This window comes from Dendrobates tinctorius, unplaced genomic scaffold, assembly GCF_039654945.1.
Source record: "Dendrobates tinctorius isolate UK_male_01 unplaced genomic scaffold, ASM3965494v1 ptg000070l, whole genome shotgun sequence".
In the NCBI taxonomy this organism is placed as follows: Eukaryota; Metazoa; Chordata; class Amphibia; order Anura; family Dendrobatidae; genus Dendrobates; species Dendrobates tinctorius.
In genome coordinates, this window is record NW_027361738.1 from 76472568 (window position 1) to 76488374 (window position 15807).

Genomic DNA, 15807 nt, shown 5'->3' on the forward strand with positions numbered 1-15807 from the left:
CCTGTCAGGGATCACAGGAACAGACAGAAGGATTTGCACAAGCCTATATCTCTAAGGGCTAGTGCCGACGGCCGTAGTTTTGTCGAAACATATTTTTTATTTTAGGTTTGGCAGAAGGGCTGTACAAGGTTAGATGGTTGGGGATGACAGGGATAATAGTTGGACAAGTCAGGTGGTGGGAGGCGTTGCAAGGAAACTAGTTCCTGGTTCTAGTTCAGAGGTGGACATATTCCTGGTGCAACCTGCGCAGCTGTACAGGGGCGTAAGAAGTAAGTGCACCACAAATCGGGTGGAATTGTGCATTATGATGAGCTACTTGGACTGCAAAGGCCAGAATATTGCTCTTGCACAGGGACCTCTTCTGTCTGTGTCCGCTAGTGTTCTAGTTAATATAGGATAGTAGTAGAAAGAGACAGTACCGCATAGAGTGTGTGCAGGAATAACTTAGGGTAGCAAGCCTCAACAGGAAACCAGAACTAGAACATGGCAGAAAACTACCAGACAGCTGTACATACCCAGAACAGGTAGAGAAGTGTGAGAGAACGAGAAAAAGCTACTCGGTGCTACTGAGCCGGATGTCCAGGACTGTGGGTCAGTGGGAATCCATAGACTACACCAGAGGGGTCTAAGCTACATGTAAGGTATCTAGCAGGTGCAAAAACACCCAAACTAGGGGCAGGATTTTGTGATGCAGATGGGATAATCAATCCAGTTATGCTAGTCAGACTCTGATAAGAGTGTGATCTGATTTTCTCAGAGGTGGACAGGAAAAAAATAGTTTCTCCACTCAGTCCATGAAAATCAGATCGCACTTGGATGTCATCCAAGTGCAGTCCAATTTTTGCTTCACGGTCCCATATACATTGATGGGTGAGTGCCATCCAACTCTGGGAAGAAAGCGTGCAATCGTGCACAGGCCCATAGAATAACATTGGTATGAGCGCTATCTGTCAAAAGTGCGGATAGCACTCATCTGATTAAAATGGGTCTTAAAAGTGGGCTGCAGGCAGGAAAAGAGAAGTGAAGATAATCAGGAAGACGGGAATCAGCTGTGACACCCAACTGCAATGTACCGCACAAATAATGAGCCGCCACGGGTAACCATTAGGAACGCGCCTATGTATGTAGCTGTAGGTGTCAGAATGAAGCCGTACACCAGATATTCTTTTTTACTCAAGTTTTATCCAGTTCATCTATTATTTTTTATAAAACGTCCTGTGCTCTTCTTGCCTAACATACGGGATCCCTGGCTGAGAAGCCATCAGGCAGCATGCGGTTTAAAAGTTGTTCTTTCTGAAAGAACATCACACTTACACACCCAGGGACCCATGTCACTGGTAGTTAGGGACACAGAAGCCCACCTGTTGCCCCTTACACACCCACAGAAGATCTGTGGTTAGTTCTCCAAGATGTTTGGAACAACAACTGTTGAGTTCCTTCAAATAAAACTGTGTGCAAGTGACAAGTGCCAGAAGAAGTGATGAAGTCTTAGGGCTCATACTCACTTGCGAGAGACTCACACGAAAACCTGGCACTGCCATGGGCACTGGGACTACATAGAAATACATGTAGCCGCACGCTCCAGTCTGAGTGTCGGTGGCAGTGCCGGATTTTCATGCGAGAGACTCGCACGAGAATTGTGTGACTCTCTCACAAGTGAGTATGAGCCCTAAAGGCGATCACAGAATATTGATGGGATATAGTTATCTCATTTGTCCATTCACTTTGCATTTTGTTAATTGAAAAAAACACTTAATTTTATTTTATTTTTGTAAGTGTTCTAACTTCTCAGTATGTTTTCCACAACTTCATGCAACTTTTGCAGAGTCCTGTACGAGGTATGTGTAGGAGACATCAGAAGGACTGATTTGATCCCACAGAGTTCCATGTGTTTGGCTGATTACACGAATATCAACTAAAGTGAAATTCTCTACAATTCTGCATGCCAAGCTCAGGTAGGCCGCAGTGATGCTGCCTTATTTTATGATCACCTTATTTAAAGACACACTGCAAAGAAATCGTCCAGATGTAGAAAGAAAAAACCCCATATAATCATTAATAGCAATTGAAGTAATTAAGAATTTTATTTTAGAAAACTATCAGAAATGAGAGTGACTTTATAAATTAATGTACAATATTGAAAACTGTGGAGATGTCACCGGGTAGTCACTAAGGCTAGTTTCACACTAGCGTTTAAACGACGCGCGCACGGCGCCGCTAAGCCACACCCCCTGCCGGCTCCCTGCCCGCCCCTTCCTGTTATCGCCTCCTCCGAGCGCAGAGGGCTGCATGCGTTATGCGCACCCTATCTTTAGCATAGGGTGCGCAGGCCGTGCGCAACTATGAATATAGCGTGCGCTGCGCATTTTTGGAGGTGCGCCGTGCGCGCCGAACGCAGCATGTTGCATTTTGGCGCGCACGGCGCACATTCAAAAATGCGCAGCGCACGCTATATTCATAGTTGCGCACGGCCTGCGCACCCTATGCTAAAGATAGGGTGCGCATAACGCATGCAGCCCTCTGCGCTCGGAGGAGGCTATAACAGGAAGGGGCGGGCAGGGAGCCAGCAGGGGGCGTGGCTTAGCGGCGCCGTGCGCGCGTCGTTTAAACGCTAGTGTGAAACTAGCCTAAGAAGAAGTTCACACACAGTTTTGTTAGGAGGATTTTCTGGCTGAATCCATTTTCTGAGTGTGTTTTTCATTTGTATGAAGTTCTGCTTGATTCAGTCTCCAAATGTCTAGCTTCTTCAAGCAGAAATAATTCAACAACTGATCATATGATGCTTTTCTTTAACACGGAAAAAAAAATACAAGAAAACAGAATCATGTTCATGATAGGAGTCGTCTCTTTTTGAAGTCAATAGTACATTTAGGTATTGGATTTTTTAATTTTTTTTTTATATGGATTTTGGAGCGGAATAAGATCCACGATTCACATCAAGAAACTGATCATTCCCCAAAGGTACGTGCACACAGAGGGTTTTCTTTTTAGGTGGTTTTGGAGCAAAAACGATACAGAAACTCTCTAAGGCTACGTGCACATGCTACGAAGTGGGGTGCGGATTTGGCTGCGCGGATTTTGTAAAATCCGCAGGTAAATCTGCAGATGCGGTTTTACCTGCGGATTGCTCTGCGGTCTTTCATCTCCGCAATGGAGGAGATGGCAAACCGCAGTGGAATCCGCAGAAAGAATTGACATGTCAATTCTTTCTGCGGTTTCAAAACCGTAGGAAAACCGCGCAGAAAAATCCGCACCGTCTGCACTGCGTTTTTTTATTCCCATAGGGAATAATGGTACTGTACACCGCAGCAGAATCCGCAGCATGTGCACACACCCTAAATCCTCTTCAAAAACTCCTCTATATCTTGAAGGTTCTGCTCAATTTTTGCTGTGAAAACTCCGCAAAAAGACTCGGTGGGCAGATTGCTTGAAACAGTTTTTGGGGAGGATTTTGTAGAAAATTCAGGGTATGTACATACAACATCTTTGTTTCTCTGTTAGTCTATGTGAAGCCGCTTCAGGAAAATGCTGGTGGTCTTTTTCCAGAAGTGGCTGCCATGCTGTAGTGTTTTGCTGTGGCTCCATTGACTACATTTTTCTGCATTTTATAGTGGCTACTGGCTATCGGTTTCCACGACCTATGATGTACCTATAAGTCATGGGTGGTGAAGGGGTTAAACATGGGTCTAGGTGTAAAACACTGTAGAGGGCTGATTAGGCAGAGTATTTACCTACAAATATACAACTTCTGGTGGGTTGGATGGCATGGGGGACCTGTCAGGTTGCCATTAAACACTTCAGGGTTCAGTAGCTGTGAAGTGACTTAGGCCTCTTTCACACATCAGTTTTTTGCCATCAGTCACAATCCGTCAAAGTGTTAAAAAAACGGATCCTGTGCAGATAGCAAAAAACTGATGCACTGGATCCGTTTTTTTTACGGATCCGTCTCAGCAGCCTGCTGCAGGAATTAAAGGAATAGAATTCTGGAGAGAGAGAGCGCTGGATCCGTCACTGTCCGACTTTTCGACATACACAAAAAGCGTTACCTTGTCCATCTTCTCCGGCCGACAGAGAAAGATTTTCCGACGGATGAAACGTGAGGCCATCCGTCACAATCTGTCGCTAATACAAGTCTATGAGAAAAAAACGGTTCCGGCGCCATCAGTTGCTGGATCCGTTTTTTTGACAAAACGACGGATTGTGACTGATGGCAAAAAACTGATGTGTGAAAGAGGCCCTGAAGTGGCTTCACTTAGAAAAACTTGGTGACTCCACCGGCAGAACAAACATCTCATGTGCACATACAAGGGTTGGACAAAATAATGGAAACACCTGGAAACATCAACAAAAGTTAGTTTAATATGGTGTAGGTCCACCTTTTGCGGCGATGACAGCCTCAATTCTCTGAGATATGGATTCATACAAGGTGTGAATTTTTCCAAAGGAATTTTAGCCCATTCTTCAGTTAAAACACCCTCCAGTTCTTTGAGCGATGATGGCGGTGGAAATCGACGTCTAACTTGAATCTCTAAAATCGACCATGAATGCTCAATAATGTTGAGGTCTGGGGATTGTGGGGGCCAGATGAGATGCTCAACTTCACTAGAATGTTCCTCGTGCCATGATTTAACGATTCTAGCTGTATTAATTGGTGCAATATCATCCTGAAAGATGGCGTTCCCCTCCGGGAACAGCGCTTGAACCATAGGATGCACTTGGTCGCCCAAAATGCCTAAATAATCTCGGCTGTTAATTCTTCCATGAAGAGATATCATTGGCCAGCGGATCTCCACGAAATAGCACCCCAGATCATCACAGAACCTCCGCCATGTTTTACGGTTGGGAGAAGGCAATCTGGATCGAATGCTTCTTTCGGCTGTCTCCAAACGTACACTCGGCCGGAGGTCGGAAATAGGGTAAACGATGATTCGTCTGAGAATATCACATGTTTCCACTGCTTGAGGGACCAATTCTGGAGGTTTCTACACCACTCTAAATGCTTGGAAACATTTGTCATTGAGAGCAGCTGTTTTCTAATTGCAGCTCTTCCGTGGAATCCAGATTTGTGCAGCTCCCGACGAACAGTTTTTGTAGAAACTGGGTTCTATATGTGTTCATTGAGCTCAGCAGTGATTTTCAGAGCCGTGGTCTTGCGATCCTCTCTAAAAATTCGCTTTAGAGTCCGACGGTCTCTCTCAGTCAACTTCGACTTTCGGCCGGACCTGTGCTTTGCTGCAGACGTTTTTCCTTCTCTTTCAAACACAGTCATTACTTTGGAGACAGTACCTCTTGACACGCCAAGCATTCGGGCACTTTCTGTTACACTAGCGCCTGCCATACGAGCACCAACAATTTGGCCTCTTTGAAAATCCGAGAGGTCTGCCATTGGTATCAGGTTCTCATCAATGTTCTTACAATTCTGCAAAACAAACAGTTAATTTACATACACATATCACACAACACAAGTAATCAACTACAAAACATTACCATATGTCACGGTTGGCATGTTTATAACATGTCCGAAGATTATGATGCCAAAATGTTTGATGTTTCCATTATTTTGTCCAACCCCTGTACATACCCTTTACGTTCACACAGAGGTTTTTGGAAGGAGAAAAATCTGAAAAGTTTTCAGGAAATTATATTTTGGGGAATTTTTGGTGGTGGTGGACCATATTCGTGAGGAACAGGAAGTCCAGCCATATTGTTTAGAAACAGGAAGTGCAGCCATATTGGTGAGAAACAGGAAATGCAGCCATATTCATGAGGAACAGGAAGTCCAGCCATATTGTTTAGAGACAGGAAGTCCAGCCATATTGGTGAGAAACAGGAAATGCAGCCATATTCGTGAGGAACAGGAAGTCCAGCCATATTGTTTAGAAACAGGAAGTGCAGCCATATTGAGCACCCCATAAACATCAATTTCTCCGAAACTGATGACACACTTATAGTTTTAACAATGTCACAGTCTCATTTTTTCATCACTCTCTAGGAAGCTAATACATTGGAGACAACCAATGTGGCTCACTTCTTGTTTTTGGATAATTCGCCACCACAACAAAACTGAAACATTGCAGACATATACAAACTGCTCCCTAAATAACTTGATCCCAAGTACAGAATACATATTCTCATGGCAATAAGTCCTGGTTTAATTCCAGGATATAAATGGGGAATAATTCCCTATGGAGCTCCCAACTAGCTAGAACACATAAGAAAAAATGGAGCAAAAATCCATACATACAACAAGCATAAAGTATAAATCTTGCTTTATTGATACAAAAAAGTATTAAAAGAACATCTTCACACAATAGTACAAACTAAGACAGAGATATCAGACTCAGGAGACAAACCAAAGTTCCCCCTAAGGACTCACATATGGGGCCCTTGGGTGGAACTTTGGTTTGTCTCCTGTGCTGAACATCTGCATGTTGGCAGCACGTTTCATTCCAATTGTGGTGCATTCTGACCCATGTCTCATATCTCTGTCTTAGTTTGTACTATTGTGTGAAGATGTTCTTTTAATACTTTTTTGTATCAATAAAGCAAGATTTATACTTTATGCTTGTTGTATGTATGGATTTTTGCTCCATTTTTTCTTATGTGTTCAAACTGCTCCCTAAAGTACAGAGTGTAGGAATTGCATTAGCCATAATCAGTCCTAAAATTATAATGTACACTGTTAAATAAAAAAAATAAAAGTCCATTCAGGTCGCATAAGTTGTCACAAAAAGGTTCGCCATGTCTCGCAGCACAGTCTTAAGAGCATAGCGCATATACCAGGACTCGGCCGTTACACGAGAAGACCCTGACAAGGCTGTAGAAGGGAACACTCAGCATCAGGACCGGTAGTATCTGTTCTTATGTGTGACAAGGAATAGGAGGAGCACAGCCAGAGCCCTACAAAATACAGAGCCTATTTCATGAGTTTTATTTTTTTTTTTAAACTCTGTGGAAGCATGGTTGAAAAGCAATAACTGACTTTCATTTGTTCATTTTGATAGATTTTTTGATTTATTATTACTTTTGTCAGCTTCAAGTCATTTCTGTCATTAAACGGGGGGTACCAACAATTTTGACCACGTGTGTACATATCCCCTTGATTTTCCAAGCAGTGTATATACTAGTTAGAGAAGATTTCTACCAATAAGAACTACCACACGCCCACAGAGGAGAGAAAATTTGAAACAAATTTGAGAGACAATGGCCAAGTGGTGTCTCCGCAGATTCCCTTCAGATTTTTTTTTTTGAGTTAGTACAAAGGTTACATTTGACTCTAAACTACATTTTTGCTACTTTAATGAAATAAATCATTTGCTGTGCCATAAAAATAAAAGGAGATGGAACGTCGTAATGTTCAACTCATATCTGCAAAATTGAATATCCAGGGTTTTATTTTAATGACTCTTCCTCTTTTCTGAGGTGAGACAGAACTTATCGCTGAAAAGCTCGCTTTATCAATGATTTTACTGTGAAATCCTCGCGGATGACAATGCCGGGATGAACGACAGTAAAGAATGTTTATTCATAGAATTTATTCATGTAATTTCTTGAAGATTGTTAATTCTGATAGAGTATGAAGATGCCTACCCAGGACTTGATAAATTACATGATTCTTATTGCCTGTAGTCCCCAGTAGAGTGAGCTAAGTGTACAAGTATTTATACAGCTTGTGTTGCACACATTAGGAGCTGTATAAATCTGTCGGCAACCAGCTCCAAGTGCTGAATGGAAGCAACTCAATCCAAAGACTAGGTGGACCTCATTGGTGCCCAGTTGGCAATTACTGTATTCACATCCATGTGTGCGATTGAGCAAGGGCACATTTGTCAGCTGGGTACAGCTTCCACCATGGCCTTGTAGATATTCATTATTCTGAGCTACTCACTGTCTCTTGGTTATGAACTTCTATGATCTGACCGACATTACCGCGAGCGTGAGAAAGTTCTCAAGCTCACAGTGCCATCAGAAAAGTCCCAGGAGTTGACAACCAGTGAACTCAGGTCAACTCATTGACGTCACCGCAAGTGCCGTTAGAACTTTTCCCACGGTGCTCGCGCTGACGTCAGTGACTTGAACTGAGTTCATTGGCTGTGAACTCTCAGGAACTTTCTGATGGCACCGCGACCGTGAGAAATTTCTCACTCTCGCAGAGACGTCATAAGAGTTCACCGCGAATACTCCCATCAGCTGCTGCCTGCTCTAGCTTTTCACAGTTGAATACAACTCTCAATATCGTCCCCAGCTAGCACTGATCGCAGCATAACCAGCGGAGAGTGATGTGCGCTGTCTTCAGCACCCGGCATCGGGGAGCTGTGCAAACAGTACCGCTGATTTCCAGTCACTGGTACGAGTCACACTAATGACACACGGATGTCATCAATGTGTCTTCTGTTTGCACATGTGCAGGACGTTTTACAGCCCGTGCTGCTACCAGAATCATTGATGTCTTAGTGAACTCAATCACTTACCGATATTTGGCCAATTTTTAGGAAAAATACTCGGGAATCCAAATGTGCAACGCTCGTGAAGAATTTGAGATTGATGAACGTTTCCCGAACAAGTTTGCTCATCTCTAGCAATGACTCAAATCCCAAAATTATTTCAGACACAGGATCAGACTCTTAAATGAATTTAAATCCCAGACCAGACCTCAAATATTTTAGGGGTTTGTCCACTACATGTTACTCATATTACAATGAGCCCATGGGAGTTTTAAAGCAAAACAATGAAAAAATTACTCACCTACTGGCTTCCACTGCTCGTCTGCGCTACGGTGTCCAAGCAGGTTTGCTCACTTGCTCTTAGGTTGGGGGGCGTCATGTAACAACCATAGGCAATCAGCCGATATTGACTGGCTACAGCTTTAATGTTCCCTCCAAGTCGGATAGAGCGCAAGAAGATTGCAGCCGATCAGGGACCTCTGATTGGCTGCAAAAGTTCACGTGACAGCTATTGTAAGAGAAAGCAAAGAGGCCCATGAGGAACACAGGCAGCGGTGCAAAACAGCATCAAGCTTCCAGTAGGTGATAGTCTGTTTTTTTGTTTGCTTGATAGATCAAGCTCAAAAACTAACGAGGACCTCAAAGCAGACCTCAAACTTTAAAATTAATTCATAGATCACAAACTAAACCTATTCAGTTCTCTGAACCTTCAGGCACCACCAAACATAAAATCTCACTGGGCTCCTTCAGTCTCCAGAGAAAGCTTCTGCTATGTAGGTAGTTAAAGAGTAACTGTTGTTTTAATTTTTATTCTAAAAATCAATAGTACACATGAAAAGAAGAAACTTTGTAATCTATCTTTTCAGAGGAAAATGCTTCTTTCTCCTCCCGGTCTGATCGTTCATTCTCAAAATTCTCAGTTCATGGGTAAAACGTGTCTGACTCTTCAGTGATTACAGATCTTCCCAGATAGCAGATGACAGTTGGTGATCATAAAGTTCTATAGAGAAGTGTAACTGACGTTTCAGGAGAACTTGTTGTCAAATCTCTTTGTTTGCTTCTAGTTCCTCCTCACCCATAGAATTTTAAAAGCACCAACTGTCATCTCCTATCTCAGTAATGGGAAAATCTGTCTTCACTGAATACAGATTTTACCCATGAATTGAGATTGACAGATCAATTCAGTAGGAGAAATACGTAGATTTATCTGATAAGATATACCGGTATTACAAATTTGCTTCTTACCTTTACTACTGATTTATAAAAAAAAATTAAAACAAGGGTTACAATTTAAGCCTCTGGTCAAGGCCACTTTTCCCAGGAAAATATAACATGTACTATATGTGTCCTGCCTCTATGGTGGATATATCACCTACACTCTAAGAAATCAAGGATCTGGTGCTCAAGACATACAGTGAAGAAGGGTTCTCGGGAGAGATCTTGATTTGGAATTTTGTGTCTACGAACAGCAAATGTCTAAATCTTCTACACTGAAAGATATTCTGATTCTTTTTTATATATAATTTGAAGACAAGAGAAATATTGGTCTCATTGAGCACTGACCTTAAAAAAATCAAGATAGACGACTGTTGACGAAAGCAAAGGAGTCTACTTGAAGAAAAAGTGATCGGAATAAAGTCTTCAAAGTAGAAGAAACAACCACTAGTAATATACAGTAGTTGGATACAATCCCCAAAATCATGAACATAGAGACCAAAACAGCAGACGGAAGATTTTAGAGAAACACTACTCTTCAGCTTATATGAAGAGCTACAGATCATTGATACTAATTATTTTGATACAAATCTGAAAAATATCATGACATAATATATATAGACACATAAAGCCTCAATATTTCCCAACAAAGTGCAGTGAAATCTGGTGGCATTCAACCCATGATATTTTGAGCCAAGGGAAAATGTTACCAGGAAGAAGCAAATTCTATACATTTTATGACTTTAGTTGGCGAAAATGATTGTAGACAGAGTCAGGTAGGTGGCTTCAAAAGGAGCGCCAGGCTGGCGGTGTGAGTAGAAACAATGAGGATGGTCCGCTGCAGCTCCGGCCGTGTACCTCAAGAGAGGATCAGACAGGATAAAAGTAAAATAGACCGGTCATAAGGAGCGCAAGTTCAGCTGGTATTAAACGTCTTCATTTATTAGTTTCCACAGCTGAACTGCGTCACTTGCGCTCCTTATGACTGGTCTATTTTACTTTTAGTTGGCGAAAGACTTTTACTCTTATGTGTTTGAGTGGAATCTGGGCCAAGATCAAGGGCTATGGTGCTTTTATAGAAAGGGGGTTCAGATCTGGCTTGTCCTGTCCCTTTGCAACTGGGTGGTTATAATCTGCAGGACAGCCTACTCTTCAGCAAAATATTGGCTTTCAGTCATTGATGAGCAAATTTGCCGCAATTTGAATTTGGTAAGTTTGTTCGAATTTGGTCAAGAAATTTCCTGCGCATAAAATTTATTAATCGTATGTACATTATTATACTCTGAGGTCTCTCCAGACTCCAGAACATAAAAAAATCATGTAAAAGAAAGAAAAATAGAACAAATTATTCCTACTGGGCCCTACCATGCATCGCTGCTCCATTCTGGTTGACTTTTTCGATCCAGGTACTGATACGGACTTCACTGGCCATTTTTGGTGCCTTTCAGGAATCGATATCTTTGGTGCCTCCTGTCAGGAGAGCCCAAAGATCAAAGGCACTAGAAAATACCAAAGATGGCCCATTGAAGAGGGCACTAGTGACGAGAGCAAAGAAGACCGGTGAGGGAAGGGCGTTTTTTACCAATTCCCAGCCTTTTTGAAGACAGCATAATGACGGTGGTCACCATTTTACGGGATCTGTGTGAATTGAGTAGCAAAAGAAAATGTGGGTTTTGGTGAATCTGAATTGTTTTAGAAATTAGAGGTGGATTTGATTTGTTCCTCTCTACGCATAATTACTTGGGAGGTCTGTTGACCCATTGATCATGGTTAGGCTAGTGTCATGAGATTGTTTTCTCTCTATCTAAGCAAAACAGTTAGATTATGGTAATCAGATTCTAATCAGAGTGGGATCTGTTTTTCATGAAGGTGGAGAGAGAAAAAATGTCTCCATCTTCTCCATTCAGTCAGTCCGTGAAAATGGGACCACACTCGGTTTGATGTTTACAATGGACCCATAGAGTTGCATGGACGATTTCGATCAGACACTTGAATAAAAATCAATAAATAATTAAAATTTGCGCTTAATAATGAACCCCTTTAGCTTGTAGTGAACTAAAGGGGGGGTTCATTATTAAGCTCAAATTTTAATTATTTATTGATATTTTATTGATCACATTGGTGGTGTGTGTTCCTAATTTGCAGCAAGTGTTCCTCTCTTTTTTTCTACAGCTACTAGCGCCACCTACAATTTATACTTGAATAAAAATCATTCATGTCAATGATATTTTTCCTTGGGCCACTCGATTCAAGGACAAAATTGGACATGTGCACAGCACCATAGACTAACAAGAGGAAGACTCCTCATCATCTTCTTACTACAGTTATACTCCATTATGTAACACATCCAAAATGAGTCAAGTGACAAATGCAAATGGAAAATGTTTACTAACTACAGGTCTGTGACAAAACATGGCAAAGAAGAGGCACTAAATGCTTTTCACCAGTAGCAATCTGATGTCCCAAAGTGGTCCTTAATGGTGAGGACTCTCTATCACTCAGGTACATTATCTACTTGAAATTGCCTAAACCCTTATAAATAATTACTCTTGATATTTTTTTATTTTCAAATGTTTATTTTTGTTCTGATACATATTTACATATTTCATCGTTTTACATGCATATGTGCAACTTGTCACATTAAGCTAATTAATGCTTAAAATAAAACACCTGAGTTCATCCCACGTGTGTCACGCTCACACTGATAGAGGAGTCAGAAAAAAAAAAAAGAATATCAGGCTGAGACGTAATAAAACTACCAGCTAGATAATAATAAGGATTGAGGGACAGGTCAAGGGTGTGTAGGAGAGAGAGGAAGAGTGCGGAAAGATTATAAGCTATTAATATATTATACAGCTGTAATTAATCACAATCAATAATTAAAACTTAAATTGAATCTGTTTGCAGGTTTTTGCTATGCAATCAGAGAGCAGCATGATATAGGGACATATAGCCTGATTTCAGTGATGTGTCACTTATTAGGCTGTGTGCTGTACTTTTAATACTATCAGTGTTTTATCAGTAGGAGATTATCACTGCAGGACTAGGTGTCACATGAAAGCTAGTCAGGCTTATCTGGGTAATTTTGCACCCATCACTGATTAGCTGGACACTGCCAATCTGGTGTGGGCGGGGTTATACACATTTCAGCATTCTGAGTACTGCAACATCTGCAGCAGAGGAAACAGGGATTCTATCAAAACTGCACCAAGCAGCCCAGTAAGTGACGCATCGCTGGAATCAAGATCTGTTGCCACATATTATGCTGCAGTCAGATTCTATAGCAAAAATCTGCTGACACATTCCCTTTAAAACTGATTAAAAATATAGTCCTATAGAAAGCACTGCAATATAGTGATGATATAAGAGCGTCATAAAGTGACAAATTAGTCAAATTCCATATCCTGCTGGTGCTGATACTTTGAGTAATATTCCTATTAAGCTTCTATATGCAGTGTAGCTTGGATATGGTGGCGGTTGTCCCACATATGGCTGCTGTCATCTGCATGGATGGAGTTTAAAACAAAGACATTTTTTTGTCCCTGTATTTAAAAGGGATGTTCGACCTAAGGATTCAGATTTGCAGTCCCTCTATGTGACTGCAGAGTTGTGAGTCCTCATAGCGAGCACTGCGCATATTTAAAGGCACAAAGACAAATTCCCTAACTAAGGTGATTTCCAAACTTCCATAACTTCCCATGCTGGACAAAATTCTCTACTCACATATATATACACAAACAGTGGCTTGCGAAAGTATTCGCACCTGTCATTTTTCTGTGTTTTGCTACCTCACAATGTGGAATTTCATTTTTTGCTGACGGATTACATCAGTTCATGTAAAGAACATGCTTACAACTGTGAACATTTGTTTTTTTGTTTTTTTTTGTGATGCAAACAACAAATAGGACAAAATAAGGGGAAACTTGCTCCTAACACTTCACCCCCCTAAAGTCAGAACTTTGTAGCATCTTGTTTTACAGCAATTATAGCTGCAAATCTCTTTGGATAAGTCGCTCTGAGCTTTCCACATTTTGCCACTTGGATTTTTGATCATTCCTCAAAGCAAATCTGCTCCAGCTCCTTCATGTTACATGGCTTCCTCTGGTGAACAGCAATCATCAAGTCTGACCACAGATTCTCAACTGGATTATGGTCAGGGCATTGATTAAGCCACTCCAAAACATTTATGTTTCCACTTAATCCACTCGAGTGTTGCTTTAGCAGTATGCTTTGGGTCATTGTCTTGTTGGAAGGTGAACCTCCATCCCAATCTCAAAGAACTGACAGACTGAAACAGATTTTTGCTGAAGAATATCCCTGTATTTCGTACCATCCATCTTCACCTTGACTCAAACTATTTTAATTGTCCCTGCTGCCAAAAAACATCCCCACAGCATGATTCTGCCACCACCAATTTTCACTGTGGGGATGGTATTCTTGGGGTGATGAGCGGTGTTGGTTTGGTGCCAGACATAGCGTTTACCTTGGAGGCCAAAAAGTTCAATTTTAGGCTAGTTTCACATTAGCGTTTACGGCCGCAGCGTTGGGCTGCGCACGGCCGCCGTTAAGCCCCACCCCCTGCCGCGCCTCCGCTGGTAGCTCCGCCTACGGGCGCATGACGCTGCATGCATCCTGTGTCCCCTATCTTTAGCACTGGGGACGCAGGCCGAGCGCAGGTATGCATTTTGCAGCGCATGCGTCCTTTTGACGGTGCGCCGAGCACACCAAATTGCTACAGGTTGCGTTTGGCGCTGGTCGGCGCACCGTCAAAAGGACGCATGCGCCGCCAAACACATACCTGCGCACGGCCTGCGTCCCCAGTGCTAAAGATAGGGGACGCAGGATGCATGCAGCGTCATGCGCCCGTAGGCGGAGCTACCAGAGGAGGCGCGGCAGGGGCGGGGCTTAGCGGCGGCCGTGCGCAGGCCGTAAACATAAATGTGAAACTACCCTTAGTCTCATCTATCCACAACAACTTCCTCCATACAATTGGGTAGTCTCTCACATGTCTTTGGCAGACACAATTTTTGTGTGTAAGTAAAGGCTTTTTTCTGCCCACTCTTCCATAAAAGCCTCCTCTATGGAGTGTACAGCTTATTGTGGTCGTATGGACAGATACTCCAGTCTCTGCTTTGGGAATTCTGCAGCTCCGTGAGGGTTACCTTTGGTCTTTGTGCTATATCTCTTATTAATGCTCCCCTTGCCCGGGCTGAGAGTTTTGGTGGCACCCTCTCTTGGCAGGTTTGTTGTGGCACCATGTTCTTTCCATTTGATGATGACGGATTTGATAGCGCTCCAGGGGATCATCAGAGATTAGGATATTTTTTATATCCCAACCTTGACTTATGCTCAGCAACTTTGCCCCAGACTTGTTTGGAGATCTCCTTGGTATTCATCATCATGTTGATTGGAGATCTCCTTGCTCTTCATGGTGGTGTTTGGTTAGTGGTGCCTCTTGCTTGATTGTGTTGCAGTCTCTGTGGCCTTTCAGGAAAGGTAAAGTGTATATACTGACAGACCATGTGACAGGTTACACACAGGGGGCGTCCTTTACCTAAGCATGGGGCTTATGAAGGTAAAAAGCCAAGGAGAGGTGAAATACGGTTCCATGACAATTGTGTACAAGATAATTGTGTACGGACAATTGTGTACAGAAAATTGTGTACAGGCCAATTGTGTCCAAGGACAATTGTGTACAAGGACAATTGTGTACAGGGCAATTGTGTACAAGGACAATTGTGTACAGACAATTGTGTACAGGGCAATTGTGTACAAGGACAATTGTGTACAAGGACAATTGTGTACAGGGCAATTGTGTCCAAGGACAATTGTGTACGGACAATTGTGTACAGGGCAATTGTGTCCAAGGACAATTGTGTACGGACAATTGTGTACAGGGCAATTGTGTACAAGGACAATTGTGTACAGACAATTGTGTACAGGGCAATTGTGTACAAGGACAATTGTGTACAAGGACAATTGTGGACGGACAATTGTGTACGGACGATTATTTACAGACAAGTATAGGGAAAACAAAAAATTAAACGTCCAAAAAAAGAAAATACTATATTCATCATTGATTTTAACGTAAGATTGCTTATTGAATAACAGTTTCAAAGCTTCTTCTATTCTTATTCTACAAATATTG

General features: G+C 42.1%; 1 protein-coding gene across 1 annotated transcript in view; it reads right to left on the minus strand.

The window, feature by feature from the left end:
- The window catches only part of ZNF804B (zinc finger protein 804B), a 455182-nt gene that overhangs the window by 16050 nt on the left and 423325 nt on the right, over positions 1 to 15807 (minus strand). The gene's annotated exons all lie outside the window — the stretch shown is intronic.